This window comes from Nesoenas mayeri (genome assembly GCF_963082525.1).
Source record: "Nesoenas mayeri genome assembly, chromosome: 19".
Classification (NCBI taxonomy): Eukaryota; Metazoa; Chordata; class Aves; order Columbiformes; family Columbidae; genus Nesoenas; species Nesoenas mayeri.
The window spans coordinates 3,799,256-3,818,799 of NC_137568.1; the positions used below are offsets into that span (position 1 = coordinate 3,799,256).

General features: G+C 38.5%; 1 protein-coding gene across 1 annotated transcript in view; it reads right to left on the reverse strand.

Annotated features, from left to right (window-relative positions):
- The window catches only part of CA10 (carbonic anhydrase 10), a gene marked incomplete at both ends in the record, with an annotated part of 164,769 nt that overhangs the window by 81,675 nt on the left and 63,550 nt on the right, over nt 1–19,544 (reverse strand). The window lies entirely within an intron of this gene.

The following is a 19,544-nucleotide window of genomic DNA, read 5'->3' on the forward strand; positions in this document are numbered from 1 at the left end:
TCAGAGTAAAACTGTAGCTATATGTTCCTGGATTTACATCAGTAAATTTCTGCACTTTAGGGATTTCCAATAAGCCTAACTTGTGTTACAGGTGTTTTTCTAATTAGTCATGTATGGTCTGTATTTTAAACTGATTTTTTTCCCTGAATTTTAGAGATGTGAAAAGATTCCAGCTCATTATTAACCTGAAGTATAGTCAGCATACTTTTAATTTCTGAACAGAAATATCCTATAGTACCTTTTGAAATGTTTACACTCCCTTGACAGTACAACTATTGATTTCTTAATCCTGTTAGAAAGAGTGTAGTGGAACAAAAGGCACGATATGTGGAAACATCTTGTTTCACAAGTCAGCAAAGATGCTTAGTTTGTGTCAAATTATCTGTGGATATATTGCAGGAAAATGAAAGTTCTACTGAAAGTCTGTAATACTGAGCAAAGCATTTGACTGATTTCTGTTCATAGCTAACTATAAGATGTTTATGGATCATATCCTGATATTTCATTGTTCATTTGAAAAATTAATTAAAATGAATGCAATAATTTGTATAAGGAAGGAAAAGGTGGTTTGGGCCTTATATCCTTCTATTAATCTTCTGCAAATCAAAATATGCTAGAGTTAATTGAGTTTATATTGATGTTGGACGCACCCTTTCACAATTTACCCAGGGGAGTAATTCTAACGCATATTACCAGTGATCCCAAGTGTGTGTGTGAGAACTGTAAGCAAACTAAAATAGAACCTGCATGTATTTTCCAGAAATTTCAAGAGCACAGAGGAATCGTTGCTCTGATTATCAAAAGCTGCTCCATTGTCCAACTAATTAATTTTCATAGCATGAAACAAGCACATTTTGATAGATGCAAATGTCCACCTCAGCCAGGTGGGAGTGGAAGATGAGGCCCACTAGAGAAAATCTACCTTACAGGTAACATATAATAACCATACTTGAAACTAATGCATCTCTCTCCTGATAGAATAAGGAGTGACAAGATTTCCTTGCAAAACTGCCAACAGTCAGTTCTAATGCAGTAACATCAGAAATAGTTTCCGCCATTTACCTTGTGCAGGATGCAAATTAATTCAAAATCCACTGCAGGTATTTAGACTGTGAAATGAAGAAAGGAGGGAAGATGAAACAAAAGAGAAGAGCAGCCTTGAGTCCCGCAGTGAAGCGCAAACACTCCTCCAATTAAGCTACACATTCTGAGTTTTTGTAAGAATCCATGAGCTGCTCTGGGCTTCAGAAAAACTCCTCTTCATTCTCTCAAAACCCAGGCTGCATGCTTCATAGGCACCTTTCAGTCCCTAGCACTTAGAGAAGGCTATGCATATGTATGTTCAAAAAATCAAATAACGACAGTATTTTCTATAAAGTATGACAACCCCATCCATCTGAAACTCTTACTGTGGGATGCTGGGTTGTGTGTATAAGCCCCTTCTTACCTATGGCTCCATTTGTGTTGCAGGTTTGATCCCTCTGCTGACACACCCCAGCGCGGTGACGTTTCGGCACGGATAACCCTACAGCTACATCTCTTTTAGTTAAGTCCCCAGCTCGGATGCAGGGAAGCTGCCTGCGCTGTCAGCTGTCACACTGGCATTTGGAAACATTCTGACGGTGACAATTGTTCTGCTAAGACGGGGTCTGACATTTATCCCTCAAGGAGGCTTCACGGGAAAGCTGTAAAGCCCTCTGGTGAGTTTTAAAATCTATTCACCTACACTGCAAGCAATTAATTCTTAATCATCATAATCTGCATGTAAAATAGGTAAATACTGTCATTCGCACCTCCTGTAATCCAGCCTAAACCACTTCCAGTGCTTTTAGACACCAACTAAGCAGCTGATAAAGCTGTGCTGAGACTGGGAGAGAGTTCCCTCCCAGGTAAGCAGGAAGGTGTCTTTTCACCTTCAAGTTGCTGGCTGCAAAACACTTCAAAACTTATGCTCCCAGGTCAGGGGAGGTACCCAATGCAGACTTTGATGTCTGCTGTGCTTGTTCCCTCTATTTTCCAAGTACGGTGTAAGAAAATCTGGGTCAAACTAGATGTAAAATACACTTTTCCAAATTATATACCACATAAACAAGCGAAACTCTCACTTGCATCAAAAGAAGCCACTCTTACCTAAGCAAAGCTGTAATTTGGTTCCTTCATTCCCAAATATTCATCTCTTAAGCAGCTTCTTTTTAGAGAAAAACACCCGTTTGGCAAGCTGACAAAATAATAAAAATGTGTGCGGAACTTGCGGTCAATATCAAACATATTTGAAAATATTAATTTTTCTGTAGTCCATGATCAGGAATCTTATTTATATAAAAAGTGTAAAATGAGCAACAGACAAATACAGGTTAAATAAAAGCAGAATAAAACCCAGTTTAAACCATCTAGCATATTCCTAACCACTTCAAAATCATATAAAGCAGAACTGCATGATGGATCACTACAGAATTCCCATTTAAAAGAATGGATTTTTCCCTATCTTCCCGTGAAACTCTTGACTTCATTCCTCTGACAGTGCTTTAATGAACTCTCTAAGCTATTTGCTTGGCAGAAAACTATATAAAAATGAATCATCAAAGATACAGAAAGTGGAACAGAAAATTGCAATGTGCAAAACACCCAAATGAGCAGACTTGCTGCTGCTCAGGAAGAATATACACAACCGGGATGAGGGTTGCTGGTGCCACTCGAGCCCTGAGAGTGCGGTGGTTCTGAGAAGCTTTACAAATACATTCCTATGGTGTCACAAATCTGTCTTAGAGAAGGACACAGCTTTGGTGACACAGCAATACACTTCTGAGAAGAATCACTTGAACAATGAGCTATTGGGGATATCGTTCATTACAATCAACACAGAAGAGCACAAGAGCCCCAAGAAGCAGAGTGAATGGAAATAAAACAAATAAAAAAAACCCTCCGAGTGCTACACTGACCAAAATATGTTGTTTTAAAGGAATTTATTCTAAGATACAAGTTTCAGAGAAAGTAGAAAATATCCATGGGAAAAAGGCTTGCTTTTCCTTGATGACCTTGAATGTCACTGCTGGTTACCCCTGGCAACAGCCAAAGACCAGCTGGGTTTCAATAAAAGGAAAATGCAAGGGAGAGCAAGGACCAATGTTGCCAGTGAGTTTAATTATCCACTTTCATGTTTGTATTAGTAATTGGTTTCTGGGGTGTTGGTTTTTTGTAATGTTTAATCCATGTAGATGGCAATACGCTGTGCTACTGCTGTTCCTCACGCATGGCCGAGTGTCTTTTTTAAGACCAAACCTGAAGCTCCGCAGGCACCATGAGAGGCTTTGGCAATGCCGGGCTCTGTACCAGGCAGCTGTCCCCTCCCTGTCCTGCTGTGTCACCTCTGTGGGGGCTGCCGAGCCCGCCACGCTGCGGTCTCACACACCAGTGTCTGTTTACGGACAGAACCAAGCAAAACATCTAATACTTCAGGGTAGACAAGTCTGTACACCAGGATAACCAACCAGGCACTGAACACCAGGCTTGGTAAACATGGTGCATGTTCCAAGGTCACCCTAATTGCCTATTGTGCTTTTCTTTCTTGCCCTCGAGAAATAATCAAGTTAATGATCCCATTTCCTGGCAAACCTAGAAACTCTATTAATTTTACTGATTCATCCTAATACAGTGATCACTGCCAAGATTTTATTTTGGTGTTTGGTGTGCAGTGAAGCTAATGTAATTTGAAAATTATAACATTGGAAGATAAGTAGTGACATAGGATTGATTAAAAACGCAATTTCAATGAATCACATGCTTGCTCCTATGGAAAGATTAGTTATGGCCAGTTGCAAAGAAAGAAATGAGACTGGAAACAACAGGGGCGTGGGCTTGAAGCAACTGAGCTTCCCCTTCTTGGTTTGTCACTGCAAATCCAGCCTGTAGCACACAGTGTGATTCCTTTAAATCACTGTGCATGTTTGGGTAGAGATGTTTTACTTGGATATGAGCAGAATAACATCTAAAGAAGGTGTTCAGCCAATTTGTAATAAAATCTACCTCTTCCCATCACTAATTCTATATAGTCACAAGCCTGCAAACATCTTGGTGATTTGCAATCTTAAAATTAATCAGCTTTAAGGAAAGCTGGAATTGTTTGTCCTAAACAATTCAGTCATGTGATTAAAAGGAAACAGGTGTAAGATGCAAGAGTCAGGGAAGAGATTCTACTTTGGGTTTTTGTTTGATCTGAAAAGCCAGCCATCTCATCTGTTGCATTCATTCTCCTTTAGGAAACATTAATCTGCACAGATGGTGAAACCCAGTAATCTCTGCTGCCAGCTGCAGAGTGGAATTTTTAATGAAATGGGAATTTGAAGGTTTTCACAGAAAGCACTAGAATCGCTCCTATTATTTCCCGTGATGCCCAAATTACTTTGACTGTTATTTGACATCTACTGTACTGTAAATATAACAGCCGCACAGCTTCGGTCACAGCCCAGACACAATCATTTTGAACGGCCTTTGTTGTTTGCAAAAGCCAGATGCTGAAAGCATCTCAGTTAAAGAGAAAGAAATAAGTCATCCACCCTCAGCACATCTACTACAAAAAGGCTGAGAACTTATAACCTGTTATTTGGAAACTTCATTTTACCTTTTTTGTGAGATTTAAAATAGTTCTAGTATGTTTGTAAATGAAAGTGAAGCCAGATTTGTAAAAAAAGACGCCTAGAGAACACACAGTTACCATCAGTTTTTCATCCTTGTGATTTAAAGACTTTGGCTGAAGAATGTGCTCCAGCATTTAGGTGGGTTTTGTTTGTTTGCTTGGGTTTTTTTAAAGAGAATTAGAAATTATAAACTAACAGCTTTCTGTGCCACAGTATGGGCAAATTCAGACACGGGTGAGAGCCGATATTACCCATTTGACTTTGGTGGTGATTTAACCATTTATGCCAGACCTGATTTGTTTCCAGCAGCCCAGACACACACCAAGAGGTGCTTTGGAAATTAGGCAAATTCAGGTGTAAACTCGGAAGTCTTTGCTGCATTGGTATGAATACAATCCTACTGGATAGTACTGTAAATGTGATGATGTAAGTTAGTGAATAAGGCATTTACCCCTGGACTAGGGACTTGTGTTTTACCTGCATTTGCCTGGTTAATTTGATCAGAACCAAAAGGCCAGAAATTCACAAAATAACCCAAGGTTAATAGTTTTGAAATGAATCAGGTAAATGATTTGTGTTCTATGCGTGCAGCCTGCATGGCAAAGGTGCCATCAAAGTGTTGGGTCAAATCAAATAAATCAGTTAAAGTGCTATAAAATATGAATGCAGAGGGAATAGATGAGATCTTGATGTGAATAATAAAATAGTCTATAAGCTACCTGAAGTAAATCAATCTTCCTTTCATGCAGCAAATACAAAATGCAGTATATTTCATATTAACTGTGGCTGAAGTGAAAATATATTCAGATGAAGATACAATATTAGAAGTCTATTTAATCTAGTGGAGGAAAACACTGTCGTAAGTGATCGTTAACTTCACAGAGGTCTAGGGGTCAGAGTGTTGAAAATAATTCAGTCCTTAAGATGCAAACAGACACTTGAAGTGATTTTGAAAGACACAGACTCATTCTGGTACTAAGTTCCATTGATGAAAACAGGGTTCAGAACATTTGTAAATCTTCATTAGGTATGTAATGATGTTAAAAATATGGTCCCAGAATTCTTACGAAGTTTCCTCTGAAAATTGTGTAATGAAAATGGCTTTATGTTTCAGAAAAAAACGTTTTAATGGAATGGCTTTATTTCTCTTGAAACATTATTTACTGCGATATTCATCCCTATTATGCAGAAAATAATAGAATTAATGTTTTTAATTAAAATGAGCAACAAGCATTTTGATGGAAAGTGCAATAGGGAAAAAAAGCTCTCCAAATCTATTTCAACCAAAAAAACTCCCACTGAAAGGATCTGGCTTTTCTGACTGCTCTTTGAGAATGAATTCTTTTAGTTCTATATAATCCACTAGTCAAATTCATGCACGAAAAATGTTACATCTTTGGCAAAAGAAAAAAAAAGGTACAGCCATTTACAAAACCAGTCTTGGTTAACTCTAAATGATTTCAAAATTACAAGAGACAAGCATCCTATTCTATTTCCTTCAAATCAGTTCTCCATGTTATTCTGTGAATATTTGAAAGTATATTAATACAATTAATATTAAAAGCTACCTGAACATGTTTACTTTATGTTCATTATAGAGACTGACGAGAAAACAATAAATGGAGAACAGTATTTGTGGATTAACCTTTGTGAGAAACAATCCAAACCAGGCTGTGAGAGCTTCTTTCCTAACCTGAAATGGGAACAAACAAGCCATGTTCCTTTTAGAGGGAAATGAGATTTTTCAAACAGAGTCAGGCAATATGTTTACTACCATTAGTCTTAATTCCTGTTCCAAACGCGACGGTTGAAGTCCTCAGCACATCTTCAAATGACACGTGTCTTCCCAGAACATCCACACAAATACTACCTGTTATATTGCTTCCCAGCCAGGGGTCGACATCTCTTTCTGCCCTTCAGCCTCTGCCGGGCGCAGCCTCGTGCCTGTCTGCCCCAAATGGTTCGGCACAGATAAGCAGTTCCCTTGGAACGTATTCCAGTGCCTAGAGACGAGACACATCTTTCCTACGTGCATCCTTCCTCGGGATACCAGTGTCTGCTCAGAATTTGCCTTCTCAATAAGTCAGAATACACCAAACTATATTTGTCTCCATGCAGTCCTTGCAAATTCCTGCTCTTGCTGCCTCTCGTTGAGGCTCAGGGACGTCACCTCTCCCTGTCTAGCCATAATTTTAGCGATTTGGGATTTGGCCTAGATAAACTCAACAGGGCACAACGGATAAAGATATTCAAGGACAGGTTTGTGTTTCAGTCATACTGGTGCAAATCCAGAATTATACTGGATTTATATTTATCTGAGACAAGAACGTAATGTACACAGGGTTTTTTTTTTACAACACTAGTGGAATGTTTTTGTGCATACATGAGTAAATATTAGTTCCCCTAAAACATGTTGCTCTTGTAGAAATGATTAAAGAACAAGATGAAAGAAAAAAAAAACTCAGTTAACTAACTACTACTTGGAATTGCTAACCAGATTTTTTTCCTGCCTATTGCATTATCTGATCAATCCTGGTTTACAGCATATGGCTTCAACCCGAGGTAGTTACCCAGCTCCTATTAGTCCTTTCATATTTTCCTTTTGTAGAAGATACTGCCTTAAGGACTAATCTATAAGTGAGAAAGACTACGCTGTCATTCTCAGCAATAAACAGCAAAAATGTTGTCTTTGTGAACCACTGCAAAACATTAAATATTTCCTTAAAGTGTAAGTTTTCTTCCACTAATATTAATACAAAATGAAAGTCTTCCGTGAGGGTTATTGGCCTGTGATTTATTTTTCTGTCATACAGTTTGTGCCAGCAGTTTATTAAGGTATCACCTAAGTGCCTGACTTGCACAAACAGCCATGGTGATGTCCAGCTACTAGTACATGTGCCAGTAACTTGAGGCTGTACAACTGCAAGTGGGGTTTTATTCACTGATAAGGAAGCCTCCACAGAAATCCACAGGAGTTTATCAAATGGCTCTCTCTTGGAATTAAAAAACCAAAAGAGACTCATCACATTTTAAAGAAAATACTCTTGGTGATAAGGTGGTTTAGTAGATCGTCATTGCTAAAATAGGCTGTCCAGTTTTAGGTAACTCATCATTACCGAAGCAATACTATCTGTGCAACAGAGATTCCCTAGCATTAAAAATGTTGTGACTCACAATGCTCCTGCCTCTAACCTCTTCCTTCAAGTGGCAAAATGTTTCAGCTTCCAGCATTCATATTAGGAAAACTTTGAAGTGTTGGGGTAGGTAGAGGTGAGGATACCACCGAAAAAGAAACAACGACAAAAAATCCCAACCAACCAACCAGCAAAATAACCCACACACCACAGAAAACAACAAACAAAAAGCCAAATCATGAAACTTAGACAAAGGAAGTAGTAGCAAGAGCAAAAAAAGGAGTTGGGATTAAAGTGGCCGCTTGTGCGGGGGAGAGGAGGAAAGGACTATCCTGAAGAACTTCCATAGTGATTCAAAGACATACAATTTGCTGCTTTTATCCCAAGCAATTACACTGGAACTATCTCCTGTTACACCACATGTGACACAATGAAAGCCACCCACACTATTAAACATGAGAAGGAAAGATCCGTTTGGGGAAATGAAAGCAGCATTACAAAACTTCCCAGTCATTGCAAGGCAAGGCAAAGAAAAGCTTTTATTGAATGTTGTGGCTTGTTGAGCATGGTTTCTCTTTGTGACGTGTTGCCATGCTTACAATAAACAGCTTTTGGGGTTTTCAAATGCCTCAGCTTTGCTTCAGTGTGTTTAATCACCTGCAAAAGCTGTTTATTGCCTTGTATACTTCCCCCATCATGAGCATTATCCTTTAAGTATAAGGCTTTACGGTGAGTCTAAGCAGGCCAAATGATGCAAGGGCACCAGGAACGATCAAAGCTGCGTGCGAGCACAGATGAAATAAATCCATAGCAGGACCACAGACCATGAAAGTGGAAAGATAAGCTATAGCAATGCAGTGCAATGATTTCACAGGCACTCTGCTTATCCTTTAAAACGCACCCTTGTTTGTTGAGAGCCACACCGTGCAACTATCAGAGAAAGATGTATGAATTTCGAGAAAATTATGAGGGATCCTGATAGACAAAACCAGAAAGGCTAATAAAGGGGTTTTTTGTCTCCTTTGCTTCTGAAGGCTTCAGCTAAGGTGCATTAAAACAGCTGCAAACATAATAAAAAAAGCAGAACACTGAGAAAGTATTTAAATGAGAAAATGTGATATTACTTAGAGTACTTCATTTATCAGTATAGAAGGACTACACGCACTTGTAAAGGGCCTTTTCTAAAAGGATATCAAGACCAGGAACAATTAATCAAAGGCTTTTTAATATAAAAGAGTAGCTTTTCCTCCTGCAGCAGCAGAGATAGAAAGATGGCTGAATTCAATTCAGATATCTTTAAAGCTTTTTTGCAGGTATTTTTTACTTTGGTTAAGAACATAATAATATCAAGACATGCAGCAACTGTGTTGCTACTGAGTTTGATAACAAAGATATGAATAGTGGTCAGCATAACATCAAAGCAATGATGGTGATGCACCTATTTCAAAAAAAGTCCAGTGCCACTAGAATTTCCAATTTCTGTGTGGCCATTTTTTATGGAGGAGATGGAAAAAAGCCAGCATGACAAACAATGGAATGATAAAACTGACATAAATTGTATATCGGAGGTAAAAGCATTGGGCCAAATACCTTTTTTTTGTCTTTAATGTCCTGAAATATTTCCAGACAGAAGGCATTTTATAGCTATTGACAATAAGGCTGCCAATTCTTGCCCAGTAGAAATTATAATTTTACTACTCCCCTGTGTGGTTTTTAAAAAATTTATATTCCTTTTATTTAGAAATTTGGCTGTTCAGTGACATTTCCATGCCAGGAAAATTCTAACTTCAGTCTTATTTTCTTTTACCAGGCTTTTGATACATTTTGTGTATTTATCTTTAATTTTTGCTAAATTTTCAGTTGTGATTAATGAAATCCTGTAAGCAGCACAAGTCCTTTGCCTAGTCCATGACTCATCTGTGTCCTGAAGCCACCGAAAAGTGGGACCAGTGGCAATTCCCTTTTACCAACTAACTGGGATTGCATTGTGTACCGACAAGACTCAAATTGTATATTACAGCTAAGTGAAAAATTTCAGTCACAACTGACTTACTTTAGATTGAAAATCTTTTTCCTGCACTTTTAAATCCATCAGAAAAGCCACCCAATGAGTGCTTAGCTGATATGTATGTGCTGGCCAGCTATACCCAACTTGCTCTCCATTCTTAGAAGTAATACTGGGAATGTCATATTTGTTACCGTATCTTGCTAGCAAATGAATTAAATTTGCCACTTAACCGAGCATGAAATTATGTTTTCAATAATAATTCAATAAAAGCTGCATAAGCTGGGAACAATTACATATCTCATTGAAGAATCCAGTATCACCAAAGGTGTCCATTTTAGTCATTAAATGAGGTGTGATTGCCCATCCATAGTGCATCAAGACAGAGAGCTGATAGCCCAGTTAGCTACAATGAGCCAATAGAGGATGCAGGTAGTAAAGTTTATTGATTGGCCTCAAAATACCATAAAAAGCTAATGACATGTAGCTTTCATTTCACAAAAAATTGCAAAATATATCTCTTTAATGCTTTGTGGACTCTTGCTAACATGGCAGATCTTGAGATGAGAACTATCCTTTCATTCGGGAATTACTGTGCCAGTTTCCTTCTTGTTCGCAGCCAGTTTCTGTCTGTTCTAATTGGGTGCTACTCCTCATGCTCTCTACAGCAGTATTATTCATTTTCATAATATTTGATGTGCAGAACTCTCTGTCTTCTCACGGTATTAAAAACGGTTGCAGTCAGGCTAACAGTAATATTTATAAAGTTTGTTGTAATAATGTGACATACTCAATATTTCATGCAGCACAGCTGTTTTGTTCTCCCATTCCATATACCAGATGCTGTAATATTGTTCCTAATGTATGTGTGGTGACAGGCTGCTGCAAAGTTCCACCCCATGCAGCTCAACAGCACAGCTCTCTCCTCAGTAATCTCTTCTAGGGTGCTCACAGGTCGTCCCAAACCTTCTAAAGATGACAGATGGTATCTGGCAGAGGCAGGAAGAAAAGTCCAAGTGCTGACACACATTTTGCTCCTCCTAATAGTTCCTCTTTTTAGGAACCTCTTTAATAAATAGTTCACTGTACATCCCTTTCCTCATACGATTAGTGATGCAGGGCACAATGGTGCACTGGAAAAGGACAGACGTTACTAGACAAAGGATTTTAGATGTTGAAACGGATATGTGGTTTTACAGCTAAAGGGCTTTCAGGAAAAGACAAGTCTAAGTGGAAGAGAGGATATGAGCAAAACCTATTGGCCAAATAACACTTAATCCTTTCAGTGAGATAATCAGAGAGCCCAGAACGAGCTGAGGAAAGAGACTGAATTGAGAATACCTCATTATTAACAGCATTATCAGAGATCTGGAAACGAAACAGGCTTTTATCCAAAGAATGGTGGAGATGCAACTGAAATACTCCCTGACTTGCGATGATTTCTGGGTTCTCATCTAGTGCCTTGTAGAGGTTTTCATTAGCAAAGCCTTCAGTGACTGAACGTATTTTGGAGTTCACGGTCAAGAATCTATTCACAACAGTGTTTCTGAGTTTATATTTTTCACTTGGTTTGAAGGTGGTGATTGTTTGCAGTCCAGGCAGCAACACATACAACATGACAGTCACGGAGAATAAAGGATTGGTCCTTCCATGAGGATATTAAGCCTTCACTTGCAGAGGTGAGCATTCATCATGAAACTGGTCTAAGGCTTCTTATCAATAATTTCTCCTCTTCCCTTGCACTGTTTTGGGAGAGTAGGAACAGGAGGTGATAAAGCAGCTGGACACTTATAAACATCTTGGTGATATTTGCAGTGATATTCTAAGGGGAACTGAGTAAAGCTTCAACTTCAAACAGCACTTAAAGAACATGACATTTGGAAAAATATCAGTCCATTCAAACATCCTGAGCTGTTTAGGCGGAAGTTTTCCCCAAACCATGGAGATGAATGCAGAGAAACCCACCTTGGCTGTCTGAGCTCCAGACCAGCCGTGACTGCCAAGTCAGATTTCCTGTTTCCACAATTTGAGCTGATACCTCTGCCTGTTGTTCTGTGAGGCAGCTCTGGTACTTCTGAGCAGATCTCTTGTAGTGCACCATTGGCCTGTGGGACTGACGACACAGCTGGGAGAGGATTTTAACTGTGACCTTGCTCAGTGTACATACAGTGGTCCTTACACGTGTCGTTGCACTGCGCTTTGCAATGGTTCTCAGAAGGCTTAGCAATGTTTAGCTCCCTAACTAGAATTTATCACAATAGTAAGAAAACAGCAGACCACTTATATTCAAATGCTGCTGCATCTTCTAAACCATGTTTTTCTAGAAGAATGAAAACTCCTTGAGTGAGACACTTCTTGGGTACATTAAGTTTTTTATCCATGTGATGTCACATCCTTATTAGTTTATTGTTTTGCTTACAATGTCGAGTTCTTAGTGCTGTACTCCTTGAAAGGTATTGAAAATGATGCATTTTCACTGGAGAAAATAGCAGACAAACACCGACGTGCAAAATGGTGATGTTAACAGCAGCAATCTACAGGACATGCAATTGCTTTCTTTAATGTACATCTACCTGTGAAATTCCCTGTTACTTAAGTCCTTAGCTTTGATAGCTCCTGCCTTCACAGAGACGCACTGCTTGCAATAAGATGCCTATGACAAAAAGCTATTGGAAATAATTCAGCATAATAGTAACAAACTGGTTGTTGACTTGTTTCCCACTTTCCCTGCACTAATCCCAGTATCTGCTGGCCACTTTCATCTAACTTTACTTTGACAAAGAAGAAGAAATCTCAGTGTTTTGTGAAAATGGCGTAGAAGAAAGGACCAAACAATTTTGTACTGAGGGACAGGCAGGTAAAACTCAGGTATTACAGACTGCTGTTAGCAGCAGGCAGCTGGGCAATCAGCAGGTGCATTTGCAGCCTGGCTGGCACAAAGGAACTTGGAAATAACCACAGCATTTTCTGCCTTTTCCTTCTAATGGAGGAGATCTGGAGTAGTGGAGAAGCGATAATGGGGGACAGAGGGTATAAAGAAGCTAAAATGAGATTCTGTAGGAAACCAGGCTGTGTTATTTTTTCTGTTTGTGGAACACTTTGTGTTAACAGAAGATTTGTCAAAAAGAGGCCTCCCAAAAGGTCAAAGATACAAAAATCATTTATGGCCAACATGTAGCTGCCTCAAGGACTGAGGACATTTGAGTGATGACAAATGGGTAAGTAGATGGCACAAAACTTTGCATGATAATAGAGGCCTATTCCATTTGAAATTTGATCGCAGATGCTGGCATGCATCCCTGTGCTTCCAAGCAATATCCTTCTGTAACTATATATACATAAAAGGAGTGTGGTGTAAGTACTATAACAGGTCTGGATACAACATCCATCTAGTCATGGGTAGACAGTGGCTTACTTTCATTGAGAAGATTTCAAACAGACAAGATAAAGTGCCAAAGTTTTAAGCCTGAAGTTGAGATTTAGAGGCATGGATTTACTGTTGGGTGGCTAATGAATCCGAGAATCTGTCCAGTATCACTGCCTTCCATCCATGCCAAATCCAGCTTGGTAGTGAGGTTCTGGGTGCAGAGTTTCTCTCGCTAGTGTTCAAATCTGCCCCTGGGCAACATCAAATGAGGAGACCTGTTTAACAGTGTTTCTGTGCTTTAATTGAGCAATACCTAGTAAATAGCCTCACATGTGTCAAACAGGGAGTTACATCCCAATCCATTTTCAGGCTATTGAAACCCTGGCAGCCCGTCATTTTTAGTAACACACTGAAAGAAGATCATGAACGTATATTTGCATCAAAATCTTAAGTCACTCAAAAGTAGCTATTAATGTCCATCATATAAATAATATGCTTTACAAAACTAAACACAGAAATACATTTATTTGGGAGGGCTGTGATGCCAGCAAAAGTACATTTGTGTGACTAAAAATCATTCACATTTTAATATTTTTTTTTCAAAGGCTTCTTTGCACAGTACATTTGAATACTATTTTGAGTAGAGGTCTTAAACAGTCCTAGATGAAATAGGACTAGACGAAATACTTAGTTAAGGCTGAATACTTAGTTAAGGCAAAGTATCTTCAAAGGAGCTTTTAAGTGACAGCTCAGCACAGCTGAGCTGCCATTGGCATAGCCCTGGAAGATGCTGTGATTTAAAGTCATATCTGTGATATATTTCTTTGCACTGTTTGTGTGGTAGGGAACAGAGGAGCAAAGAGTGTGAGTAGAGGGATTTAATACTATCAGGAGCAAATTATGATGTTGATACGCTGCCTCCAGCTGCTGGCTGGGGCACAGGATATGGGAGTTAAGGGTACACCCATTCGTTTTTACTGCACATCCAAAGACAGTAAAGAATCACAATTTGTCCTTATTAACCCTTGCCTGCTCTTCTCCTTCTCCTTCTCCTTCTCCTTCCTCCTTCCTCCTTTTCTCCTTCTCTTTTTCTCCTTCTCCTCTCTTTCCTCCTCATCCTCTCTCTCTCTCTCTCTCTATATATATATATATACATACCTCAAATGTATCTGTGTGGCAACATGCCATATAAGTCAGTGTATTCTATGCAACATCCTCTTCTGCTGAATAGAGACAGGCGGCACTGAGTTGTTAAAATAAATAAAAGTGCAGTATGCAGTACATTTTTTTTTCTGAGCAGTATGCCACAGGTTAGAGATTAGCACTACTTATATTTATATGATCTATGTTTTCACCTTGATCGCAAAAGCGGCTTCAAGAAAGTCAGACCTTGTAAATTCATAATGTGGAAATAAAGAGTCATCTTTTTTTTTTTAAACACAGAATTATCTTTTAATAGTCACTTCAGATGCTTCAACTGCTTTTGTGAAACAACCCCCTCAGGCTATATGAGCACCTATATGAGTTCCTTTCAGATGGTTTTAAGCTGTGATGGAAGTTATACAGATTTAAGTTCAAGACTACTTTACTGAAGTCATCTCTTTGCCTATTTAGAGCATTATTCAGAGCTGGAGGTGATGCAATGGAGACAAAACATAAATTCAAAAAGTCAACAGTTTATTGACTTTCTTTATAAATGATGCTCTTTTTTTCAGACTGATGGTTTAATCAAATGTCTTAAAGTGAGTTTTTGGATTCTGAAAAATTCCAGAAAATAGATGGCAGAAGAAAGCTTATGTGTTCCTTCGCTTTTATCTGACCACTGAAATGATGAGTAATAGGATACAGCTTTAGGAAAAGGAGATAAGCTAAGAGTCTCATTACATACGCACAGAGGTGTACACACAAAGACACTTATTTTTCCTATAAGACAAAGGTTCTAAATTGAGACAGAAAAGATGAACTGGATCCTAGAGAAGGCTCATGAAAAAGGGACCGTTATGTATTTGGTATTTTCTACTAATGTAAAAAGTTTCTACCTTTTTTTTTCTCGTTCTTCTGTGCGAGTTTACAAAAGGAAATGTTTTTGTTTATTTTAATCATCCTCTTCACATTTGCCAGTTGGAACAGACTCCCCAGTAATTTTTGGTATTCAAGTTCCTTCTCCTTCTCTTGGTTTAAAAGCTACAATTACCATTGTCAGGCCTACATCGATAGTTTGGGACTGTTTCTTGTTCAGGGACACAAGCAATAACCTGATAAAGAAGTGGAGACAAAACTATTCCATTATAATTGCTTTCATTTTAAAATTACCTCAAACGAACCATAGTTACAGGTTCAAATACTCACCCAGGTGCCACAGAGGGCAACCACACAGCTGAGCAATCCTACTATGCGCTCTGATTTACTGTCTCTTTCTGTGCAGGAACAACATAACCCAAATAAAAATGGGGTACATGCAAAAGGATTATTTTCTCTTTCCATTTTTTTTGCTAGGCCTGCAACCCCCTGTAATATACACTGTCCCTTACATTAAGAACAGTTTCTTACACCCAGTTTTTGTGCATTTTCCTCCTCTGCTCCAAAATAAAGTACCAATAGTTCTCCTTAGCCTGTTGAGTGACGTGGAGCTGAAATACCTGCACTGCTTTACCATCCAGATCTCAGTTTGATGAGGAGCTGCTGATCCACAGATTTGTTTTTGATTATTAGATACAGTTCATTGACCACTGCTTCAGTTTTTTCCCTTAAGCTCCTTTCTAGCATCTAATCCTAAAATATATAGATTAATTCTCCTATCTATAAGCAAACTGTGCCTGCTTCAACCTTCAACAATCAACGACTAACAGTAACAGGAGCAAATCAAATGAACTTGCACTTCTCCCCAACACCAAACTGCTACTCAAAATTCTGCATGGCACTATCGACTGCCACAGCAATTTGTATCTCACCCCAGCAGCAGTGTTATTTATCCCTGCCTTTTCTCGCTTACAGCAGAACCGACATGTGTCTATTAGAAAGTAGCTACTCCAGCTGCAAGACGGGCAGAAATCTCTGTCAAATATATGGTGATTTCTTGATTACATTCAGTGTAAAAGGGACATGTGACTAAGAGAAGGGTTATCTGTCATGCTGGAGACACAAAACCAAAGAAAAAAGTTTCACAAGCATCAGACCTGCAATTATTTTGTGCTCCAGCCATAAAGTAGGTTTACTTAACTTTTGCATGAATGAACTGATGATAAGTCAATGTGGATCTTGGTTTATTTCCTGATTGCTTTCACTTATTTGGGGTTGCTGCAACCCAACAAGTGTCCAGTCCATCACTTTAGACATTTTAGATGAAAGTCCGAGTTAGTTAACAAAAGGAAGAGAACCTTTTCCCAGGTTGCTTGATGGCTGCGTCCAGCTAAAGCTCATCAGGATCTGGGGCTTTCCCAGCTCACACTTCCGAGCTGCCAAGTTACTTTAAGCTGTTGGTTTCACCTCATGTCACTTACTAACACAATGGAGAACATGCAATACCATAGAAGTATTAGAAATGTTAAACAATTATTTAAGCAGGAATATTATATTTCATTTTTTATTCATTAAACTTTTTGATGTTTGCATGAGACTTTTGACTTTCTAAAGCCACTCTAAATCAAAACATCATATTATTAAGCCCTCTAAAAATTCATCACAAATCAGTTTACAGATGACATTGATGTCTTATTGCTATCCATTCCTCCTGGACCATTTCTAACAATTCATTTTTTATATTCCTGCGGTGCTGAAATATGGTTCATACCAGTATCTGTCCTTTTAGTAATCACCAAGGCAAAGCTTGGGAGTTGTCATATACAGCACTCTTGAGAAAAATGCTAGTAATACTCTGAATTGATTGAACAGCATGGAATCAGAGCTAGCTGGCAAAGAAACCATTTAACTGATTCCAATTCATAAATCTCTTTTCTTCTACCCTATTTTAGTTTAGAAACTGCTAAATATCGCCATTATCTCATGATGCATAGAATGAATCAATTATTTATAAAGATATTAATTTAAATAATATGCGATTGCATTCACTAATGTCACATATGAGAAAGCAGACTTATGGATCTTACTGAGTAACTTTCATTTATGCACACTGAGCTAGAGAATGTATATAACAGTCTTTGGCCAGCAGATATTGATTTATTTATTTCCCCAGAGGTCAACATCAGGTACAATGGCCTTCCTTGTCTTAAAAATAAGGGGATTTTAAACAGAACTTCACCTACTTTAAGTCACAATTTAAGTCCTTGAGCACGACCTAAGATGATTAGTAAGACACAGTATCATGTGACAAGGTTTAATTAACTGGAGGGATGCACTTAAGAGTCTAAAGCAAATACTGTTACTTAACACACTTTTAGGGGGAAAAAAAATAAGGATGACCATGGCCAAGAACTGTAGTTCAGTCTTAAAGAATCTTGGAAATAAGGCTTTGGAATTGAACTCCACAGATAATCAGGAGATCAAAGGCAGATGGGCTACAGGTCAGTCAGACAAATTTTGGGGGACCAAAGGCAGAACTCTTGGTGAAGAGGGACTGTCGGCACTGGGAATGGAGGAGGAAAGCCCAGCAGAGGAGAACTGCAGTGAGGGGTGAGGTGGTTTGTTTGTCCACTACTAGTAGTAGCACATGCCCAACAGTCCAGAAATCTGGGCTCCGGAGGTTCAAACTCATGGTGCTTGCTGCCTAAATGTCACTAGACTGCAACGGCTCATCAGTAAATTATTTCTGTTATCCTGTTGCTGATTGCCTTGATGCTTATGTGAACCAAAGGAAAAAAAAGCGGAGGAAATAAAATGGTGTTTTTCTTTGTGGTAGAGTGGAAGAGTGTGATTTGCATATTAATAAAGGTTTGTATTGTTTATTAAAAAGTGCCATTTATCTGAAATGAGCTGAATGTTAAACTGACTAAAATGGATAATCAAGAGACAAAGCTGGGCCTGGGAGAGAACTGAAACTTAGGGAGTTTCCTCAAAATCAGCTTTTCTTCTGGGGAATTTATCTGCATGTAAACTCATTAAATATCTTGTGCTGAGATTCTGGATCTTAAAATCCAATTATCTGTATCAATGATATTCAGCCTTCAGGACCTGAAAAGCCACTTTCTGAGGAAACAGAGGAGCATAAACATAGAAAATAACACAGCATAATTCAGAATAACATCTGATGATGCTCGAATTGTAAATGGCATGACCTGATATTGCGCTGCATTGTTGGACTATGTCATACTGTAATTTATAAATAATCTGAAACATGTCAGACTTTACATAAATAGTAGAATCATCAAAAGTCTTTTCTGTATCAAAATGAAAAACCTCAATGCATTTCTGTTTCAAAAGCAATAATGATACCCCAATTTTAATAATTTCTGTGCTGAAGCTTACATGGACTCTGATGTGTGTGCCCATGTACCATCAGAACCTCCACAGGAAGTACAGAGCACATTCCTGACATCTCGAGCTGTTTCCAGCAGAAATCTCATTTGTCAAAACAGGACAAGATAAATCATTTTGAAATAACCTTTTGTTAGAATCTCTGCTTGTTCGGATATTGTGAGTCACAATGCCTTTTCATCTGCATTGTTCTGTATTACAGATTGCATAAAAGAGAACTGCCTGCATGGAATAAGCAACAAAATCTGTAAAATATATGTACACATCTCTCAGACAACAATCTTCACCCATTTGCAGAGCATCATTTTGTTAAGATTGTTTCCTGCCTCTGCCTTTAATCTACGTGGACTGGCCTGGGAGTCACGGTGCCTGAGCCACAGGTATGCACATTATTTATCCCAGAATGGCTCTGGTTTCATACCTCAGTGTGTTAAGATATACTCTCCAAATCTGGGTCAACAAGATTCGGTTTGGTCAGAAATAGAGGTTAATAAGCTGTGGCAGTCACTTTGCAACAAGAAATCAAAAGCTGGTTTTAGATGAGTAAACCAGTCTTCCCTAACCTATCATTTCCAACTGATCCAATATCCTCAGAGATTTACTTATGATCTATTAAAATAAATGTTGCCATTTTGTTTTCTAGTTAAAATATGTGAGAAGTCCATTAAAAAATCTCACGAGTGCCAAAATGCTCTAGATAACATAGAAACTAGATTACTTTTTGAACACATCCATCTGCCTGTCCCATGCTGAGATATGTATCTCATAGTTCCTTTTATTTCATAACATAAAGAGGCTCATTCAGCCCTTCCTGCCCCTTAACATGGTGGCACTGGAATGATATCCTCATTTAGATGAATAAAAGAAGGTCCTGACCATCTCAAACAACACTTTTAGAATAGCACCTTTAAAATGCCACTCAGGAAGAGCAGCAAATTGAATTATAAATGTAGAGTTTCTAAGTGAGATGTTAT